Below are 22,620 nucleotides of genomic sequence, written 5' to 3'. Positions count from 1 at the left end.
ATCTGCATAAATCATGCAACCATTTGTGCTCATTCTGGGCACCGAAATGAAGAAAAATAATTTATCAAACCTTGAAAGGTAGGAGAAGATTCCTAATGTTTGTGACCAAGGGAACGCTCTGCCCATTATTTTTTTTTTTTTCAGGTTTTTATTTAAATTCTAGTTAGTTAACATACCGTGTAATATTAGCTTCGGGCGTACAATGTACTGATTCACCACTGATCTACAACACCCACTGCCCAATAGGACAAGGGCTCTCCTTCATCCCCATGACCTGGTTCACCCATCCCTCTACCCGTCTGGTATCCATCAGCTTGTCCTCTACAAAGTTCAGAGTCTGTTTCTTGGTTTACCTCTCTCTCTTTTTTTGCTCTATGGTGGTGGTTTGTTTTGTTTATTAACATCCACATGTGACTGAAACCATTTGGGTTTTGTCTTTCTCCGACTGACTTCTTTTGCCTAGCCATTACATTTATGCAATGGACTATTACTCTGCTATCGAAAAAGAATGAAAACTCACCATCTACAATGTTGTGGACGGAGCTAGAGAGTATTAGGTGAATTTTTTTTTTAAATATTATTTATTTATTTTAGAGAGAGAGAGTGAGTGCATGCAAGTGGGGGAGAGGGGTCGACGGAGAGAGAGAGAGAGAGAGAGAGAACCCTCAAGCAATCACCCTGTTGAGTGCGGAGGCCCCACATGGGGTTTGATCGCACGACATTGAGATCATGACCTGAGTGAAATCACCAGTGGGCTGCTTAACCACCTGAGCCACCCAGATACCCTGGTGTCCATTCTTATACAAATGACCTCATGCGCAGTGATCTTACACAAATTCTTCAAATAAAACATTCCTAGCTCTTGTTTTGGGAGGCCCAAGTGGTCCTCAAAGAAGCGTTCTGAGGGGGAGGGAAGGGATGGAAGGTGTTTCTGAGACGGAGCTCAGACTTTTCTGTGTCTTTTCCCAGCAGTTTTTCAGATGAAACATGCTTTGTAAAGGAGAACTCAGAATGTGGTTGGAGCGACTGGTTTTGTAGAGGAAGCAAGCAGGAATATAACTCCCACATTGAATGATAAGAATAGTTACTTCAATTCTCTCGGTCTTCTTCTTGCTCATCTCGCCAAAATCAGGAAGCTCCAAGAAATAAAGACATTTAAAAACACAAATAGAGATCTCTTCCCCCCCCCCCACCCCGCTTCTCTACATTTGAAATGCGACTGCATCTTTTCCTTTACCAAGTAATTGAAATGTTATGCCCATACACGGATAAACCTAAGCTGATATTTTTGGTCAGTAAAATCCCAAGTGGAGAACTGAACCCAAATGCTTACAAATTTTGAGGTCAGGCTCTTGTCCTCTAGGAATATTTGTTTATAATTTTTTCTTGATTTCTTCAATTTGCCAAAGGTGGTCAAGTTCTTTCCTCAATGGATCGTATGCTTTCTAGACTTCCCAGTTATACGTCACCAACAAACACAAAAATGAAATCTCAAGGAATCTCAAAAAAAAAAATTATAATTCTCTTCTGCAGGTCAAATGACCTACCTCATCTGACACATTGCTTTCTTCCTGACATTTATATCAGCATGGATGATAGCCTATACTCTCCTCATTCCCTGGCTTCATGATACTTTTATTAAAAAATATTGCAATATTTTCATTCTTATGTACTTCTTTGTTGTACAAGATGCAATTATAACAGTTTGCTCCTAAATGGAAAACAGGTAAGGTACAGATAGCTAAGCATATTACCACTCAGTTTCCAAATAAAGACATTACTTTGACTCCTCTGTTCAAAGACAATTATTTTTCAGGGATGCCTGGGTGGCTCAGTTGGTTAAACGGCTACCTTAGGCTCAGGTCAGGATCCCAGGGTCCTGGGATGGAGTCCTGCATTGAGCTCCCTGCTCAGTGGGGAGCCTGCTTCCCCCTCTCTCCCTCTGCTCCTCCCCCTGCTTGTAGTCTCGCTTTCTTTCTTTGTCAGATAAATAAATAAAACCTTTTAAAAAAAGACAATTATTTTTTCTACAAAGGTCCTTAATGGGAGGGGGGAGAGATTTAGTTACAAAAATATTATGCACATAGAGGCAGTAAACCCTCAGCATTTTCTTTTATGTATTAGGTCAAGATATTTCACTTCCTCTTATTGAATTGTCATCTAAACCAGCAGTAAAGTTTTTCTGTTTTAGAAACTAAGAATATGGGGGCACCTGGGTGGCTCAGTGGGTTAAAGCCTCTGCCTTCAGCTCGGGTCATGATCTCAGGGTCCTGGGATCAAGCCCCGCATCCGGCTCTCTGCTCAGCGGGGAATCTGCTTCCTCCTCTCTCTCTGCCTGCCTCTCTGCCTACTTGTCACCTCTGTCTGTCAAATAAATAAATAAAATCTTTAAAAAAAAAAAAAAAAGAAACTAAGAATATGTATGTTTCAAAAATGAATATTAACCTGTTTTCAAACACATGTATGAAATACAAGGACCTCCCTGAAAGAGATTGGCTACCTTCTCAAATTGCCATATTATATGGTAGAGTTCCCTAAGATAGCAATGCACATGGACCCTGTAGATTCTTTTGGATTTATCCCCCACAGAGCAGCTACCACAAGATCCTCTGGAGCAACTGAACCACATAGCATAAAACTGACATTTTCAATGGATTTGAAGGCATTTATATTTTGGATTGAGAGATGGTTACAAAAAGCAGAGCTTGCAAAAGAAAGATACAAGCATGGAAAGAAAACAGGAGGGGCCACTTGTGTCTTTGACTTCCAATGGAGAAGTTGGATTTGGCAGAGTTCTGCCAACAAAAGGGTGTCAGTAAGACTCTGGAAGATCTTACCTAAATATATCTATACTGGCCACCACTATGATATGGTCATACATATTCCAGCTTCTTCCAAACACCAGAGTTCTGGCTTCCCTTTGGTTCTGTCTTCATGTCTTTCTGACTTTAGTTAATTGTTGAGAAAAAAAAAAAAATGATGATTTACCTGGCCTTGACTGTTCAGGGAATGAAGACTCTGACAAAGACAGGAGTAGAACTGGTTCTTCTTGGATGACAGGGAGAGTCAAGTCCTCCAATGAAAAGAAAGAGGCTTATAAACTTCTTTTCTTGAGTGTAATTCCCAGAACACGTTCTTGACCTTGGCCATTTGCCAGTTCAACAGCTATGTTTGCCACCCAGCTTCTTTTGAATTTCCCATAATGTGTTCAGTTAGAGCCAATGTATAAAGTCATTTTTCCCCAATTCTCTTTTGTTTCACAGGAAACTACCATTAGCTACAAATACACTCACAGGATATTAAACATCACTCTAGCATAGCCCAAGATTTCAGACCCTGAGAGAAACATGGAAAAGGTTGTTTGACTCATGGAATCCAGGGTAGTCAAAGAACCCTGTGATAAAGGCTGACAAACATGATGCATATCGAGGCTTCTGTTTTTATTTTTTCTCTAACTGAGAATGTATCAATCTGCTGAGGCATTTTAAGGATTTGAATTGCTTTGCCAATATTTATTTGAGATGTGACTAGAAGCTACAAGTTGATTATGAAGCCAGGAAGAGTAGAACAAGAACGTTTATTGAGCTAAATACATTGGCAGCAACTCAACCCACAAGAGGCAGATAAAAATAAGTGAAAATAAACAATTAGTAATGTGTGTCATTTAGCTCAAAAATACAGTATATGTATTTTTTTGAGTTGAATATGAAACATACCAGCTTAGAAAGGCAAGAGAGCTGAATAGTAGGCACACTTAAAATAATTGTATAGTGGAAAGCACTCTTTGGGTATGAAAGACCCTGAGATGCCTCCTAGGCATGAGGTTCTATTCTTCCAAATATGATAAGACTGGTATTACTTTAGACATCTTCTGTTTTTGTTTTATGATGTTATTTATTTTGATTTATTTATTTTTTGTTTCAAGTTTTTATTTAAATTCTAGCTAGTTAACACATAGTGTAATCTTGGTTTCAGGAATAGAATTTAGTGACTTATCCCTTACATATAACACCCAGTGCTCATCACAACAAGTGTCCTCCTTAACACCATCAACCATTTAGCCCACCCCATGCCCACCTCCCTCCCTCAACTCTCAGTTTATTCTCTATAGTTCAGAGTCTCTCATGGTTTGGCTCCTTCTTTTCTTCCCCTTCCCTCCACATTCATCTGTTTTGTTTCTTAAATTCCACATATGAGTGAAATCATATGGTAGTTGTCTTTTCTCTGACTAGCTTGTTTTGCTTATATAATACATTCTAGCTCCAACCACATCATTGTAAATGGCAGGGTTTCATTCTTTTTGATGGCAGAATAATATTCCATTATATATATATATATATATATATATATATATATATGTATATATATAACATCTACTTCATCTATTCATTAGTCAATGGCCATTTGGGCTCTTTCCATAATTGGCTATTGTTGATGATACTACCTTAGACATCTTAAAACCAACAAGCATAAAAGACTCTTCTTTCAATTGTTGATGTATTCTAATGTTTAGAATAGCAATTTAACAGTAGACCCCAAAAGCATAATGGAAATCTAACTTTGCTGAAAGAAACAGAAGGTGTCCTGAGGATGGAGACAGAGGTCAAGAGTGATTGGCTGAGACAAATCTGGTGCCTCAGGGTTGGGTGGGGGAGTGGGGGCGGGGAAGATTCATGCTCTTGTTAGTTCTCATTTTTATTGGTGCTTCAGTTCAACCATAAATCTTTATCGCTCTGTTTCTCAAACAAGTGATGTGTGATAAAGGGTCTTACTGGAACTAGGAGGATTGGTTACTGGAAAGATACAATGTGCTAATCAGTGTGTTCTATGAATTCTGCTAAACATAGTCTAGGGGACAATGCCTCCATCTCTTAGATCACAGGGCGGCTGTTTGAGCTAAGGAAGCTTTGGGGAAGGCAGTTCCCTGCGGCATTCCTCCAGCAGAGTGATCACACAGGCTTTGGCATTCCAAAGACCTACGCCCTCCTCTGAAACCTTCCCTCGCCCCCAGGGGCTTCTGTGTTACATTTTAGAGAGCCAGGTATTATGGATGATTTCATGTTCTGCATTAACCCCAGCAATTACCTAGGGATGAGGTTTTCATCCAGTTCTGCAGGACAGAAAAAAGAGAAGCTAGAGCACCAGGAGGGGTTTAGCAAAGCAGTGTTTCCTGCAGAGCCTGTGGTGGCCAATGAGAGAAAAGAACTGACTTAGAGAATGCGGTCCTTCATAAGGGGAAGTGGAGGGAGAGCTTCAGGGAATGGGTAGAGGTGAAAAGAAGGCAGAACTTTGATGACTCATGTAAAACAAATAAATGTAAACACAGACCTTACACCCTTCACAAAAATGAACTCTCAGTGGGTTGTAGACCTAAAGATGAAACCAAAACACCCTATAAATCCCCCAAAAGATAACAGAGGAGAAAACTTAGTTGATTGGGGTCATGGTGATGCCCTCTTAGATATGATTTCAAAGATCCCATCCATCAAAGAAATAATTGGTTACCTGGATTCTATAAAAATTACAAACTTCTACTCTGCAATTGACAGCAGCAGGAGAATTAGAAGATAATCCACAGAGAAAATATTTACAAAAGACACATATGATAAAGGATTTTGATCCAAAATACACAATGAACTCTTAAAATCCAACTGTAAGAGAATAAAAAACTTCATTAAGAAATGGGCCAAAGATTTTAACAGATACCTCACGAAAGAAGATATAGAGACAGCAAATAAGCATATGAAAAGATGCTCCACATCCGATGTCATCAAGAAAATGCTAATTAAAATAATAACGACGTATGATACATACCTATTGGAATGGTCAAAATCCTGGACACTGATAGCATCAGATGCTCTGAGGATGTGAAGCACCGGGAACGCTCATGCTTTGCTGGTAAAAACACAAAACAGCTCAAGACACTTTGAAGCCACTTCAGAGACTTCTTATAAAACAGTCATGCTCTTACCGTAGGATCCAACGATCACACTTCATGGTATTTACCCAAAGGATGTGAAAACTTATATACACACAAAACCTTTCACATGGATGTTTGTAGTAGCGTTCTTCATAATTGCCAAAAGCTGGAAGCAGTAAGTATGTTCTTCAGTAGGTGAGTGAATGCATCAACAGGGATACATTCAGAGAATAGAATATTATTCAGCACTACGAGGAAATGAGCCATGGAGCCATGAAAAGATAGGGAAGCACCTTAAATACAAGGGAAAGAAGCCAATGTGAGAAGGCTGTATGATTTTAACTGTACGATGTTCTGGAAAAGATAAAACTGTAGAGATGATAAAAGAAAGATCCACCCACGGTTGCTGGGGTGGGAGCGGTAGGAGGGATGAAAAGGCAGAGCACAAGGATTTTTTAGACAGTGAAAGTACTCTATACAGTATTATAATAACGGACATATGTCATTATACTTTTGTCCAAACCCATAAAACGTACAACACCAGGAGTGAACCCTTGTGTACTCGTCAAGTGAAACCACAGACTTCGGGTAATTGTCGTGTATCAGTGTAGGTTCATCATTGGGGAAAAGAGTCCCACCTTGGTGAGTGATGTTCATAATGGAGAAGGCTGTGTACATGTGGGGACAAGGGATATTTGGGAAACCTCTGCGTCTTTCTCTCTATTTTGTTGGAAACTAAATCTGCTCTAAAAAAATCAAGTCTTTAAAAAAATAAAGAAGAGCATTAATAATTCTTCTCTTAGATCTACCAAAATAATGATAATTTGAGGTCTCTAACACAATATATATTTATACATAAATATATAAATTAACTGCCTCCCTTGTTGCCTGTCTAAAAGTCTTTTTGACCAGAAAAAAAAAAAAAAAAAGCCAGGGGAGTATGTTATAAGGATTCCAAACTGTAAACTACAAGCGTTCTTCCTAGTAGGGTATCTTTTTAAAAAGACAAGTGCTAAAACTTCCATTTTCAGACAGGTTCCAAGGTGACTGAGGTGACTCCTGAGTTGGTTTATGTTAAAACTGACTATATCAAAACAATTCTTCCCTTGCAGAGAAAGCAAGTAATAAATATACTCCCAGGGGCAGCTTCATTTTTGTTTTTCTTTTTTTTTTTTTTTTTTTCTGTTTACTTAGTGTACCATCTTTTTATAAAACAGTTTAAATCCCCAGGATTGACAAACCAAGTATTGTATTTTTTCCTTAAATAGTATAATTAGAAGATAGATTTTAACCAAAGATTATCATAACACTTTCTTTTCATTCAAGCTGATATTGGCACTTACGCATTAACACATTTCCACAGAAATACAGAGCTTCTCTATATCTGAGTTTTCATCAGATAAAAATTTTTCTGAATTCATATTTTCTCTAATCAAGTAATGAGGTCTGATGTCTTTTTTGTTTGTTTGTTTTCAAGATCTATTTATTTACTTTGGAGAGAGCAAGTGCAGGTAGGGGCAGACAGAGAGGGAGAGACATCCTCACGCAGACTCTGGGCTCAGCATGGAACTGACACAGGGTTCGCTGAGACCATGACCTGAGCCAGCCAACTGAGCCACCCGTGCCGTCTGATACCCTAACTATTAAGTATCCTCAAGAAAAGCAATGGAAATGTGTGGGGGAATATAAAAAGCATTTCAAACACCACAGGACTTTCAGAACACGTCATCATCTATAACAGCCTGCTTTTCTAAATGGATCTATTTAATTCTGCTTTACCGGTCATCTTTACCACATATACCTCCTCTCCTCTGGTGATACTATTTTCCAAATGAGTTAATACCATATGTAGCACTATTACACACACATTTCGAGGGAAATAACTTCATTTTGTCCCCTAAGCAAGCATATTGCATATATTATGTAAGCCTCAGAGGAGGAGGGAAGAAAGAAACTAGGAAGGAAGGAGGAAGAGGCAGTGAGAGAAAGGAAGGAAGGAGAGAAAGAAAGAAAAAAAGAAAAGAGAGAAAGAAACAAAGAGGAAGGGAGGGAGGAGATCTGTTTGCATGGTAGATGTTACGTGCACTGTTTTACTTTTGAGGAAGTGGAAGCAAAGGAAGTTTGAACAGATCAAGTGATTTTCCCAAGAATACTCAGCAAAAGAAAGATGAAGCCAGAATTTGAATCTCCATTTGCCGACCCCCAAGGCCTACTTTTTTCTTTTTATTTAGGATTTTTCAATCATACTAAATAATCTTTCACATTTGTAAAATAATCATAATGCTATTTCCCTCGGACAGTTGTTAAGACAATGAATTCAGGTGTTTCTGAAGTGCCTGGAAGATGGCAGCCATTCAACAAAATGGGATGCCAGTTTTTGGTCCCTGGAGGTGAGGTGCTGCTGTATGTAAGAAATACGTAAAAATGTAGAACTGGATTTCAGATTGGGGAAGGGGCCATGGCTAGAAGAATAGGGAAGAGCATGGTGAGGGGGGAAAAATCCTATCTTCTTAGAAAATTCAAAGATCAGCAAAAACAGATCATTGGTAAAAATATGGGCATTAAAGATACTGGTGGTGAACACAAAGAGGGAAATTAGAAAAGCAACAGAGAAAACCTGTCTCATTCTAGACAATACCTATGTCATCATAAGTATAATTTTAGTAGACATATGAGTGTTCAATCATTGTTGTTGAGGCTCAGAAGGGAATAAGGACAGAATTTTTGGAAACTGGAGGAAAGAAGACCCTTGTTAGCTAGTAACAGAAGACTTCACTGGGTTTTGTCCTGAGATGAGGTAGAAAGCCAGACTTGCAAATAATGGATTGGACAGTTATCTGAGGAAATTTCCAAAGCAAAGCTTTGAAGGCACAACCTGGTTTCTTCTTGCTGCTTATAATAAAATATGTGAGGAAAGAGAAACGTTGAAAAAAAAAGAAGAACTGTAAAGCCCCAAAGGAACCAGAACTTAATGACTTGGAAACTTCTCAGCTTATCCAAATTTCAGAATATGTTAAAATTAGGAGAGTCGTGGCCGGCTAAGTGTGCTCTGGAAAGAAAGCCAAGGATGTGGCTGGATGACATTTGGTTGATGTCTTGCAAGGCCCAAAAGGCCAGAATGTTCAATCACATAGAAAGCTCTTAGAAGATATTAGGTGTACGGACGATGAATTTCATCAGACACCTCAGTAGAGGCCAGGAATAGAGAAGTGTTTATTCAGGGAAGATTGGTGAAGGAGCCTCTTGTCCAAGGAAGTGACTTCCCCAGACACAAATGGGAGACCCACAAGGGTTTTAGGATGTTATATCAATGGAAACACTATACGCATGGATTCAAGGCACAATGACAAGATAAATAAAATAAAAATAGGACACCCCCCCAAATCCTATAGGCAGGAAACTGGCTGATGAAACTGCTTGCCTCAGACGTGTCCTATCCTTCAACAAATAGAAAGAACAAATCTGAGGACAGAGCCACGGGACCCGAAAGAGGATGAACACTCAATTCATGAGCCTTGAATTCTAATTTGCCCTGCTGAATTTTTGAAATTGCTTGGTCCTGGAGACTATGTTTTCCCTTCTGTTTTATCCCTTTGGATCAGGGATATCTGAAACTATCAATAGGTCAACACCTATACCCATCTCACTCTTGTATCTCGGGAGCAGATGACCCGTTTTCGACTTTCACAGGCCAAACAGATGGAGAGGGATTTTGTTCCAGGAGGGATTAGACCCAAATCTTCATCCATACCTAATTTAGATGATTTGATGATGAGATTTGGGACTTGGGAGCTGATGAGATTTAGATGTGATTTTGGATTTGAGTTGATGCTATAATGGGTTGAGACTTGGGGGAAACACAGGGTGACATGAATATATTTTGCCTATTTGTAAGATGGACATGAATCTTTAGGGACCTGGTGGCAAACTGTGCAGCTGAGATCATGACCTGAGCGGAAGGCAGAGGCTTTAACCCACTGAGCCACCCAGGCACCCCCAAGAGGGGGCATTTCATTACAAAGAAGGTCCTCATTTTGCTTAATGCCTGCTATATTATGTTATAATGAAGTGAAATATACATTAACTGGACCCAAATGGACTATTTTAAGGATTTAATATTTGTTATTTATAACAGGTTTTTATAGTATCTTGATCTATATCAGTTCAAACCTCTAGACAATATCATTTTGCTCTAGAAGTCCCTTTTCCCTTGTAAATCACAACTCTAACCTACATTTGGCAATTACAATCTTGAGCTACTACAATAGCAGACTTGCTAACAATTTTTCTAGAACATGCAATAGAATTGAATTTCACATGGAGACTTTTATTTAGTTCAACAGAATTGATAAAAATGTGCTAAAATAAATTCTTGAAAGAAATTTGTATATACATTTTTTGGTTGGTCTGAATCTGGGGACCATATGGCTTAATAGTTTGAGCATTCTTTTCCAAACTTTTTAGATTGTACATTCCTATCATTAGATATTTTAAGTGCAACCCACAGCATATGTAAATTTTTATATTTATACACCATACAAACTTACTATATTATGCACAATGTATATCATATACAAAAACAATTAAAAAAAAACACAAAAATTAAAAGGAACCTCTGTCATATTTTAATCTTATACCCCAGCAGGTCATTTTCTATACACACAGACATGTCCACAGTCATCTGGAGACTGATGATAGCAAAGTTTGGGTGGTGGAGACAAGCAGACCAACTTCTTCTCTCAAGTCATTGTGATCTCTGACAAGTTAAATTGGTTTGCTGAGTGAATTAATTCACTTAAGCACATCAGACAAGTAGCCATATCCCTGGAAAACAAAAAGAGCTTAACCAACGGTAGGGCAGTAGTTGTGGTTATTATTATAGTATATTATAGTATTATTATATTAATATAGTTTATGTATATTATTATAGCATAACATTATTATAGTATTTATAATACTTATCCAAAAAAACATGTCAGACCTTTTGCTTTGTGTTTCTTCTGGGTTTCAGCTTCGCGTGGGTGGTGGGGAGTGACTTTTTGGTAAGTAAAGAGTTGCCCTTCTGGAGAAATGAACTTCTTTTTGAGTTCCAAGGTCTCTTTCTACCTATAATACTGATCTCAGTGGCATTGGTGTTCTGATCGCTCTGTCTTCCACTGGCCTTTGTGCTTTTACTGGTTTGCCCTTGTCGATTTCATGATGTAGGTTTTGTATTTGCACATGTGCTGCCATTGACAGACTTCTGGAGAACAGAAAAAAAAAAAAATCCAGTTTATGTACCTTTAGTTCCATTTCTTACATAAACCAGAAAAGAAATGCTTTCTTTCTTTTTTTAAAGATTTTATTTATTTATTTGCTAGAGAGAGAGTTAGAGAGGGAACACAAGCAGGGGGAGTGGGAGAGGGCCAAGCAGGCTTCCTGCTGAGCAGGGACCCCGATGCGGGTCTCCATCAGGACCTGAGTAGAAGGCAGTCGCTTAACAACTGAGCCACCCAGGTGCCCCAAAGAAATGCTCTTTTACTTACAAGTTTTATTATAAAGAGAATTCCCTAAGGTGGTAGGATCTCTTTGGTTCAGTGAGGGGCGCAGACTCTCATTTCCAAGAAACAGACTTTATAGGAAAAAGGCATTCTCATATTTTCTTCTCCATCTCTGGCCTCCTGAGTTCTTCCCAACAAACATGATTAATGCACTCTGTACTTATTGATAAATACTACAGTCCCTTATATTTAATTAACCCACCCTTCTATAATAGTTTGCGGTTTATTAAGTGCTTTTCCAATTATGGGAAGAGTCCCATAAGTTGGTTTAATCACGGCAGAATGATTTCTTGGGAAGAGAGATGTTGGCTTCTTATTCTTGAGTCTGAGAGATTTTTATTCCTTTGCGTTTTGAAACTACCACTTCCTCCTCTGACCCCCACCCCACCTTGCACACACCCCCACTCAGGGCAGTCAGGTGTAAAATTAGAAGGGAAAGAAATAATGCAAGCATGGAAAATATGAGATAACATTTCTAAAAATAATGCTGGTAAGAGAAGCAGTCCACTTTGAAACCAATAAGAGTGTGTTAAGCCCTCTCCAGACTGCATTTCTCAATCATTCTTCACGGGTGCTGCCCTCCCACAGCAGACTAGAACCTCACATTTCTCAATAGCTTTCCTGGGTCACTTACCTACGATTTTAGAAGATTGCCCAACGTTTGATGCCATGTTTCTTTTTATATCCCAGAGAAGTGCATGTTCCCACCACACTTCCTTCTTTGCTGATTTCCTCCTCGTCCTGTCTTGTTTACTTCTGCCCACTATGTGGGGCCAGCCTTCGGTTAAGTTGTGAAATCTGTAGAATGTTCTCCAAGCTTCTCCAACTTCCAGCACCTGTCCGCAGTAAGCTGATGAGATGTCTTGGAGAATGATTAAGCCCATTCTGTCTACCTCCTAACAATGAAAACTAGGACAGGTTGGAGAGAAGTTGTAATTTGAACTAGAATAATATGCTTAAGAACAAAAGCTGCTTGAGAATGAGATGACTGAATTGAGACAGGACACAAAATCTTATATATATATTTGGTTGTATGTAATTACGTATATATCTGATAGGTCTATACACATAGATATACAATTATACTTGTTATAAATGTAATGCATTCTCGTTGTAAGAAGTAAAATAAATCAGAGGTGTAGAAAGAAGAAAACAAAAACACATGAATTTACCCTTTTCTGCCCCCTTACGTCTTACTGTAACTATGCCCCTTTTCTTAGCTATTTTGGAAGAGTTCCTACAAATATGTCTTATTACGGCCCCTGGAGGGAGCTGTTAAACATAGTTCACTACCCCAGTGTTTAAAACCTTCCAATGAATCCCTACTTCCTGCAGAGTAAAAGGCAAAATCCAGGCTAGGTCAGCCTCTCCACGGCAACTCTGACTTCCTCTCCTGACACTGCTTACTTCCTCTGGGTTGGCCAACATGTTTCCCATGATCTTCCTTTAACACACAAGGCTCACTCCTGCCATGTGGCCTTCTGGAAGTGTCTGTTCTCTGTCTGGATTCCTCTTTTCTCCGATACTCATGTGACTAATTCCTTCATGTTCTTTATGTCTCTGCTCAGGTATCATTTTTTTTTAAGATTTTATTGATTTATTTGACAGACAGAGATCACAAGTAGACAGAGAGGCAGCCAGAGAGAGAGAGGGGGAAGCAGGCTCCCTGCCGAGCAGAGACCCCGATGCAGGGCTCCAACCCAGGACTCTGGGATCATGACCTGAGCCAAAGGCAGAAGCTTTAACCCACTGAGCCACCCAGGCGCCCCTCAGGTAACAATTTTTCAATAACTTCGTGGTCTTCCTACCTTACCCTTGTTGCTCTGCTAATTTCTGGAAAGGGATTCAGGGAGATTAAAACCCTACACCGCTGCTGTAGGTAGCATCCTTCCCAGAAATCTCTGTCATGTTTGCTTTAAATTCAACAAATGGATAGAAATTAGGCTCCTATAATTTCTGTGGTTAAATCCAGGGGGTGCCTGGATGGCTCATTTGATTAAATGTCTGCCTTCGGCTCAGGTCATGTTCTTGGGGTCCTAGGATAGAGCCTCATGTCAGGTTTCTTGCTCAGTGGGGAGCCTGCTTCTCCTTCTCCCTCTGTGGCTCCCCTTGCTTATGCTATCTCTCCCTCTGTGTTAAGTAAATTTAAAAAATTTATTTGACAGAGAGAAACACAGTAAGAGAGGGAACACAAGCAGGGAAAGTGGGAGAGGGAGAAGCAGGTTTTCCCACTAAGCAGGGAGCCCGAAGCAGGGCTGGATCCCAGGACCCAGGGATCATGACCTGATCCAAAGGCAGATGCTTAATGGCTGAACCACCCAGACGCCCCTCAAATAAATAAAATCTTAAAACAAACAAACAAATGAAAATCCTCTCACAGTACACCCTTTTAAAGTTCTGTTTAACCTTGGGATTTTGTCACTGAATCTTTCACTTAAAAGATCTCTCCTTCCCCCTTTTAACTGGGATTCTAGCCTGATTTGCTGTCCAGAAGGCCCAGACTATGTGTCCTTCTCTAGTCTGGCTTGTTCTGGATTATGCCTTTCTCTCCTCTCATGTCTTATCAAAATCTATTTGGGTCTGTGGGCACTTTCCCCAAAAGGCATACTCACTGCGGGGGGCGGGGCAGGGAGGGAAGCTGGAAAACCCATGTATTTCCTTCATAATCCAAAGACAAGCATTTCAAATGTGGGCATTCAGACATCAAAGTCAAGCATTTTCCCAGCTTTCTATCAGATGTATTCTGTACCCAGCAGCCAAGGAACAGAAACCTTCCGTCTTTCATGACAATCCAGGGGAATGAAAAAGAATTTAGAGCCCATCACGACTTCTCGCATAAAATTTTTATCACTTGAAGTACATGTTTCATCAAGATAGGAAAGGTCAACAAGCAAGATGGCTTTCCAGTCCTTATCCTTTTGAAGTACTTACTTTCTCATCCAGTTCCTGAAAGCAAGGAACTAGACAGTAAAAACAGCATGAGCTCCAGACAGCTGCGAGACCAAGATAACTGCCATTTCCCAGGAAGGCACACGTCACAAGCACTGGGACGCTGATTGGAATTAAATGAGATAATCTTGATATTGATGATATGTACTGACAGCTCCATATTGCTGAATGCCTCGTCTGTTCTCTCTGTTTTTAAATCAATTGAGTTCATATTTTTTCTTTGTCTTTGCCAGCTCCTTTTCACTGTTCTGTTAAGGTTTGCGTTGGCCTCCGTCATATAAATGGACAAATGAAATAAAAGATCTAATCCTGTTGGGTTAATAGCAGTGATATTTGTAAGGAGGGGCAGTGTTCTGGGTGGGGAGTGGTTAGAGATTACACAATTTACAAATTTTTTAAGACTCCTTTTCCTATAATGACATGAAGCAAAGAGTCTGTTTCCTAAGAAAAACTGCATTGTTTTTTAAATGCATCTAATGTCAAATGTTCCTGGTCTGTTAGTTGGAAGTGACTACATGCTCGTTTCATTGTCACGGGATTCTCCAAACATTCTCTCATTATTTGTTTCACTAATATAATAAGTGTTGACGTCAGTACGCTTTCCTTGCTTCCAACTGTATTCACTCCGTGATGGTATCAAATAGTTTCCTGGATGAAAGAGAGAATCATAAATATTTTATCGTGGTAGAATCATTATGCCAAATACTTCCTGATCGTCTCTTTGAACTGTTTATTTTTTGTTCTCAGTGGGACACCGGTTGAATGACAGTTTTGGGTGTTGATATTATACGTGTTATTGGAAATATTTTACGTGTGAATTGAGCCATACTTTGCCTTTTGACTTTGACATACTTAACCACACTGTATCTATCTATTTTATCTATATGTATTGCATGTTGAAGTAGAGTATATTACTTCTATTACATAGCAAATATTCATTTGTATTAATAGTTATGAATTTCACTTTCATTCTGCATCTAACCTAAAGTCCATGGAGCTCACAATTATTTTATAAGGATTATATGCAAAGATCAGTGCTAGCTAAAAAGACTCCTACCTCCAGAGACTCAGCATTCAGATGAGATACCTCATTCCAAGAAATTCTGAGTTCAGTTTTTGGAGAAAAAAGGCTTCCAAAATATTGGCATCTTCTCAACAAGTTGTTCAGCGTAATGAATATACTAGCTTAAACTTTTAAAAAGTCAGTTTGCAATGATTTATAATGATTCAGGGAGACACAACTTAAAATGCAAATGTTAAACACTAGTCAGCATTCATCCCAAATTAATTCGACCATTAGACTCCAACATGAAAGTCCAAGCAGCCAAAGTGCATTCAAAATGCTTATAAAGTATTCATCATATAGTCAGCAGGAAAACTTCCAAATTTATCTTATAATGCCTCCTTTATTTTCAAGGAACACAGTAAGCAGAATGGAGAACTTTATTTGAAAGGTGGTACGGTCTTGAAATCATAGTAGGAACTTCCTCTACAGTAACCACAGTTCAACCAATGTGTCCACGTGTCCAAGAAGTAAGCTGGATCTTGTGTATTTTATTTGCTTTTAACTTTATTGATAGAAACTTCCAAATTTGATCATTTCATTAAATTAATACACCGATAGAGACTCTGCTTGTTAGCAACTATATCTAAATTAGCGATGTCCTGTTTGACAGAGAACCGGGCTCTTTACTGGTCAAAATCAAAATATAAGTATTTAAAGGTTGTGCTCCCAGGGGCTCTGAGATAGCAATACGAGGATAGAGTTGTAAGTCCAAGCTCCCAGCTCCAATCCACAAAGGCCTCACAAAGCAACTTTAGAGGTTCTTCAAATACCATGTGCTAAATCCCATTTTCATAATACTGGCAAGATTTGAAGTTCATAAAAAATAAATAGATCTGGCGTGCTTGTCCGCTAGCATTTCTCTCCGCCCTTCTAGACGGATGCTCAGCCTTGCTTTCCATGTGGGGAGCTTCCACTATAGGATCTGTAAAGCCTGGGATCTTTCTCCCTGGCCTCTGGCTGTGCTCTCCCTATGGGAGTTATCAGCGGAGGCACAGAGAGTGGTTAGAGAGCCCTCTACTAGTTTCTTGCCAGGCAGTCCCTCTTCCACTATGGCTTTTGAGGGTGACCCTCGTTAACATCTGAAACTCTCTCTGGGTTCAAGAACCCAACTTTCTCCTTCTCCTCTCCAGGCTTAGAGGGTTTATATCTGGGCTGGTGAGACTCAGTAGACACTTCTGGGCACTTTGCCTTTCCTTTATGATTCTGTTCATTCTGCCCTTCCTCAGCCAATGTTCCCTCCACTGAACTCTCTCGCATTAACCCTTGGAGTTCATTGTGCTTCCGGTTCCCTGCCAGAGCTCTGCTGATACGCCTGGTTTGGTCTTCCTCCTTGCCACGACCCTATCAATCGGTGCCTCTCCTTCTCATCAGTCATATGATCACCATCACCACCACGGAAAAATACCAGTAGCTTACTAAGGTCCGACGGAATGCTCAGCACGTGCCAGGTATTTTATCTCTATTCTTAGCTCAGTTGTAGACTTGCACACATCCATGAAGGGGTTGCAATTATTCTTTCAATTTTGCAGATGATGTTAGTTACTTGGCTAAAGTCTCTCATCTAGCAAGTCATGAAGCAGAGCTTCAACACAAAAACATTGACTGGGGAAACCCTACTTTCAACCACTCGACTTCATTTCTTTCCCATACATAGCTGCCTAAAGAGTTGGTATGAGGACCCAAGCAAGGAGCTTTTTATCTTAAAATACCTAAGTATTTCCTTTACCTTTTCTGTATCTACCTTGAAAGTCTAGACCTCAAGAACTACAATATTCTATCCAAAACGCTAATATTGAAAGAAGCAGTATGTCTACCATGCTGAAGACATGTTGTCCCATGGGTGGTTTGTACCTTGGAAGCACAGAGTGACCCATGTAACGTCTGAAGATAAATGCCATTAGACAGACGGGATGCCTTAGGAAACAAGTAGCTTTCACATAAACATTGTGGCTGCCAAGAAGACTCAGACCCAAATGGCCATAGGGCCTTGGTGGGAAGAGGGAGGACAGGTCAACAGAGGAACCACCCACAGTAAATTTTCAGGATTTGATAGTTTGGTTTTGAAGATACACACCACCTGTTTCACACGCTTTCTCATTCATCTTTACTCTTACTTACTTACATATTTTAATCTTCCATTGTATCTTCCCAAATATTATCCACAGCAGTATTCTAAGCTTAATGAAATACCATCCCCTGCAAACACCTCTCAGCCTAAGGATTTCAGAAGATACCACCAAAATAGCCAATCTGCTACTTGGGTTATATGACTATCCTCTTTTTCAGGGGCACCTTATGATTCTCTAGTTGGAATGGATACATCTCTTATGCATTTTATGCTTTCAATTTCCACTCATTTTTCTCTTCTTTTTTTTTCTTTTCCTAATTCACTTACTCTTTCCTCTTTAGGATTTTCATTGTCTGAAATTTATCTATCATCACCCGTTTTAGGAATCGGGGCCCCTCCCCGCTGAACCCCTCACCTGTGACAAGAATAATCAGGCAGCAAGCACCTGGAAATCAGGTACTCCAAGGTGAGTCATACCACTCCTCATTGTGCTCTGAGGCTCTCATGCCCTACTCTCCTGTCCGGAAACAATGTCTCTCATTCAATTTTTAAAGTCAACAGATTAGAATGGAGTCAGACAAAAGCAAAGCTGTGCAACTGTCCAGTTCTAACTGAGGTTTTATGCTGAAGCCTTTGTATCCCTTAGACAAGAGTGCATTGACTGTTTGAAGACACAGAGTGCCCGTACTAATACCATCTCCACTTGATGTAAACAGACATCGTTTCCTCAAACAAAACTTCCCTTGAGAATAAATATTAGCATGCTATATGTAAGGATTTTTTTTTTTACCTTTATTATTTAGAACAAAAAACAAAAGCTGCCCAGATAGTCAGAAAACAGTGGGGCATATGTTCCTCCCAGCTAAACCCTCTCTTTGATCCCTTGGAAAGAAAAACACCCATGATCATTTTTAGGACATGTTGTCCTAAATGTTCAAATGAATAAAAAGCTAGGAGGACTGCGTGTGGAAAGAAAGTGAAACGGGAGTAGAGACCAGAATGGGGGGATACAGTCATGTCTTTAGCATCGTGTTTGTTTTTTTTTTTTTAAGATTTTATTTATTTATTTGACAGACAGAAATCACAAGTAGGCAGAGAGGCAGGCAGAGAGAGAGAGAGAGGGAGGCAGTCTCCCCGCCGAGCAGAGAGCCCCACGCTGGGCTTGATCCCAGGACCCTGCGATCAGGACCTGAGCCAAAGGCAGAGGCTTTAACCCACTGAGCCACCCAGGTGGCTCAGCATCATGTTTTGTTGATAGAATCCAGAGGGAAAAACAGAGTTGGCAGCTAAGAAAGAGCAGAGGAAAAGTGAGATCCTGTAGCAAATCTTTGTCCCAAATTAATTCCAATGGCCACGCCATTCTCACGTACCCTTATGTAAAAACATGGAGGAAAATGCAGACTAATAGACACTCATCTAAGCTTCTCTGAGCTGGAAATCGAAGGTGGAAATGTCATATAACAGTGCTATTTTACCTGTCTTTTCATTTATTGAAGAGGCCAAGCATTCTGCTAAATAATCTCTCCCTGGAATTTTAGAGTTTGGATGCTTGTCCTGGAAGCTCTAAACACAGATCCTGGTTAAAGTGAAAAAAAAAAAAAAATGAACAGATATTAACCAAATTTTGACTTTTATGTCTTACCCAGATAGTTCCATTTTAATCCATTCCATTCAAACACTGAAGATTTGAAAATATTTTATTTTCTTTGTGGGCCCAAGGGGAGTCCCATGTTCATTGTCTGTATTAGATGACATTAGAAATAGTCCCAAGAAATAAAGTGTGTTTAAGTTTATTTTTAAAAGGTAATTACACTTCCAGGATTACTTCCAAAATTACATCAGGCTTCCTTCATTTAGCATTTTAAAAGATAGAATGATATTTTAATTTGTGATCTGTGACTGCCAGAACCTTTTAAAAACCAAACACAAGTTCATGGCCTTATTTTTATCAACATGTCTCTTCATTTCAACAATCACTGATTTTTTTCTAACTTTAAAATTTCCCAACACATCCATAAAATACACTCGAGCTGACATGAGTCATGTTATTACTGTGATTCAGGAAATTCATTGAGAGACCAGCTAAGGACACCCAGCTTATAAAATGAAATGATATGTGAGCTTCAAGACTGGTGTTAGGGAAAGAGAGCCTAAGTTTGTCATATGTAAATAGGAGTCTCAAAACAGAGGTGACCAATATTTGAAGAGAGTAATCATTCTGAGAACTATAAAGATGGACGAGAACTAAAACCTCTGTGTCCATCCTCTGGGCTATCATTTCCTAAATCCTTGAGAAAATTAAAGGTTGAATGCTAAGAGGAGATTGATCCTTTATAGGACTACATAAATTTGGGTTGGGAAGTGATCTCAGAATTTTTTTCACATGGAGTCTGTAACTGTCCTGTGCTTTTAAAAATTCAGCTACTAGGAGCTGGAGTGCCTGGGTAGCTCAAGTGGTTAAGTGTCTGCCTTCGGCTCAGGTCATGATCCCAGGGTCCTGGGATGGAGCCCCACATTGGGCTCCCTGTACGGGGGGAGTCATCTTGCCCCCCCACCCCTTTCCCCAGCTCATGCTTTCTTCCTCTCTCTCTCTTTCAAATAAATAAATAAAATATTTTTAAAAAATCAGCTACTAAAAGCAATGCTTACTGCTAGGATTTTCCCTGTATCCCCTGGTTATTTATCTACCAAATACCCCCATACCTTTATCTCCCTGATTCTCAGATGGTGAAGAAAAACATTCTCTGGGATCTCTCTTATTTTTTATTATATTTTAATTTATTTTTTTAATTTGCGAGAGAGAGGATGGTGGAAAGGGCTCAGGAAGAGGAAGGGAGAGAATCTTAAGCAGCCTCCCTGTGGAGCCCATCTCAGGGATCAATCTCATTGAGCACCTGAGATCATGACCTGAGCTGAAATCAGGAGTCAGATGTTTGACCGACTAAGTCACCCAGGTGCCCCTGGGATCTCTTTTATAAGGGCACCAATTTCATTCATGAGAGGTCCTGCCTTATTGCCTAATAGCTTCCCAAAGTCACCTCCTCCTGATACCAGCACCATGGAGGTTAGGATTCCAACATACGGATTTTGGGGAGATGCAAACATTCAGTCCTTAATATAGCCAAAGCATCGTCTCCCAAATACCAATTCCTGTATATCTGCAGTCCTGAAGGACTGGTGTCCTTCCAAGAAGAGGGAGTTAAAACACAGGCACGCACATAGGAAAGACCGTGTGAAGACACAGGGAGAAGAGAATCTTCTGTAAGCCAAGGAGAGAGGACTCAGAGGAAACAGCCCTGCCAATACCCTCACCTGGGACTTCCAGCCTCCAGAACTGTGAAAAAATACATTCCTGTTGTTTAAACCACTAAGCCTGTGGCCCTTGGTTATGGGAGCCCCAGAAGACTAATATCATTCTGACTTCTAATGTTACAATGTTGTAGCAGTTTTCAAAACTGGACATAAGGTACTTCTTTAAAGTGATACACATACCTGGGGCACCTGGGTGGCTCAGTGGGTTAAGCCTCTGCCTTCGGCTCAGGTCATGATCCCACGGTCCTAGGATCAAGCCCCTCACTGGGGGGTGGTCTCTGCTCAGTGGGGGGTCTGCTTCCCTTTCTCTCTCTGCCTACTTGTGATCTCTGTCTGTCAAATGAATAAATTTAAAAAAGTAATACACATATGCTTTGTTCATTGTCAGAATCTTGATGTTTTTGGAGTAACAGTGTGGCATCAAAAAAATGACTCATGTGTTTGTTTTCCTCAGCATGCAAATCTATATTTTATTCTCTTTAACATACTGTAAAAGCCAAGATACTGCTGATATTTATACTGGAATTGCATGGAATCTGTAGGTCAAACCTGGTAAAACAAACATCCTTAAAAATATGATACTTTCTATTAGTGAAGTTTTCTCCTTTTATTTTGGTCCATTTTAATATCTACTGGAATGTTTCACAAAGTTCTCTATAAAAGGGCTTTGGTAAGGTCTATGCCCACATATCTGTTGCTCTGCTGAATTACATCTTTTGTTGTTTTCTCTCTGTCTTAGGTGTATAGAAGTATAATCGATTTCTCTATTTGATTGTATAGACAATGAAATACGTTTAAGTCTCTTCTCATAATTTCCTTATGTTTTTCTTTCCTTTATAACAGTGACAGCATCTATTAATGTGACAAATTTATTTTATTCCTTTCCATTTTTATACTGTTTATGTTGTTTTTGTTTTCTTAAGGGTTGAAGCTAGAACCCAACTAGAATGTTAAATACAAATGGTAATGTTATACATGCTTGTTGTGCTGCACATTAAAATACAAACATCTTTTAATGTCTCATTAGTAAGCTCTTCATTTCTTATTGATTTGTTGTGTCCTTTTGCATTTTTAAGATAACAATGTCTATTCCTTGTTTAAAATCATAATTTCTAAAACATATTTTCTAATGCAGACCATCCACTTATTCTTGGGATAAACCCAAATTGGTTTTAATGTATTAGCTTTTTCATTTAATGTTACATTATGTATATTAATTTTTTTAAAATTTTTAATTTATGTTTGTATATATGAATGACCTATCAGGTGTATGTATGTTCTTTTCTTATTTTGCTTACATACATTTTAATGCAAAATAGTTTATATTTTATGATTATAACTATATTAGTAAGTTTCTTTTGGATATCTGTTTTCAATGTAATGCTTATAATAAAGTCCTCAAGTCCAGGATCATGCATCTTAATATGTTATTTTTAAATACTTTGATAGTTTCCTACTTTTTCTTAAGATTTACATCTGTGTTAGGTATATTCATCTTTGATAAGATATGATTGTTGGATAGCCTCTCTATTCCCATCAAGGTGCAAGCCATATGACTCTCCTTGTATGTCTGGGCATATTTGTTCCCTATTGCTGGGATAACAAATTACTTCAAAACTTAGCTTAAAACAACTATACATCTCTGCTATCCCTGAGTTTCTATTGTTCAAGAATTTGAGTGCAGCTGAACTGATTCTGTCTTGGAGTCTTCAACGAGATTATAGTCCATATATTACCAGAGCTGTAGTCATTTCAAGGCTTGAAC

General features: G+C 39.2%; 1 long non-coding RNA gene across 1 annotated transcript in view; it reads left to right on the top strand.

The window, feature by feature from the left end:
* LOC116578480 overlaps positions 1-18,002 on the top strand; it is a 29,704-nt gene extending 11,702 nt beyond the window's left edge. Inside the window, exon 3 of the long non-coding RNA XR_004280898.1 lies at positions 17,927-18,002. This is a non-coding gene — a long non-coding RNA (uncharacterized LOC116578480). The remainder of the gene's footprint in view (positions 1-17,926) is intronic.
* Positions 18,003-22,620: the final 4,618 nt, after the last annotated feature.

Source organism: Mustela erminea, chromosome 18 (genome assembly GCF_009829155.1).
Source record: "Mustela erminea isolate mMusErm1 chromosome 18, mMusErm1.Pri, whole genome shotgun sequence".
In the NCBI taxonomy this organism is placed as follows: Eukaryota; Metazoa; Chordata; class Mammalia; order Carnivora; family Mustelidae; genus Mustela; species Mustela erminea.
The sequence above is the reverse complement of the archived record's forward strand: the minus strand, read 5'-3'. Positions and strand labels throughout refer to the sequence as shown.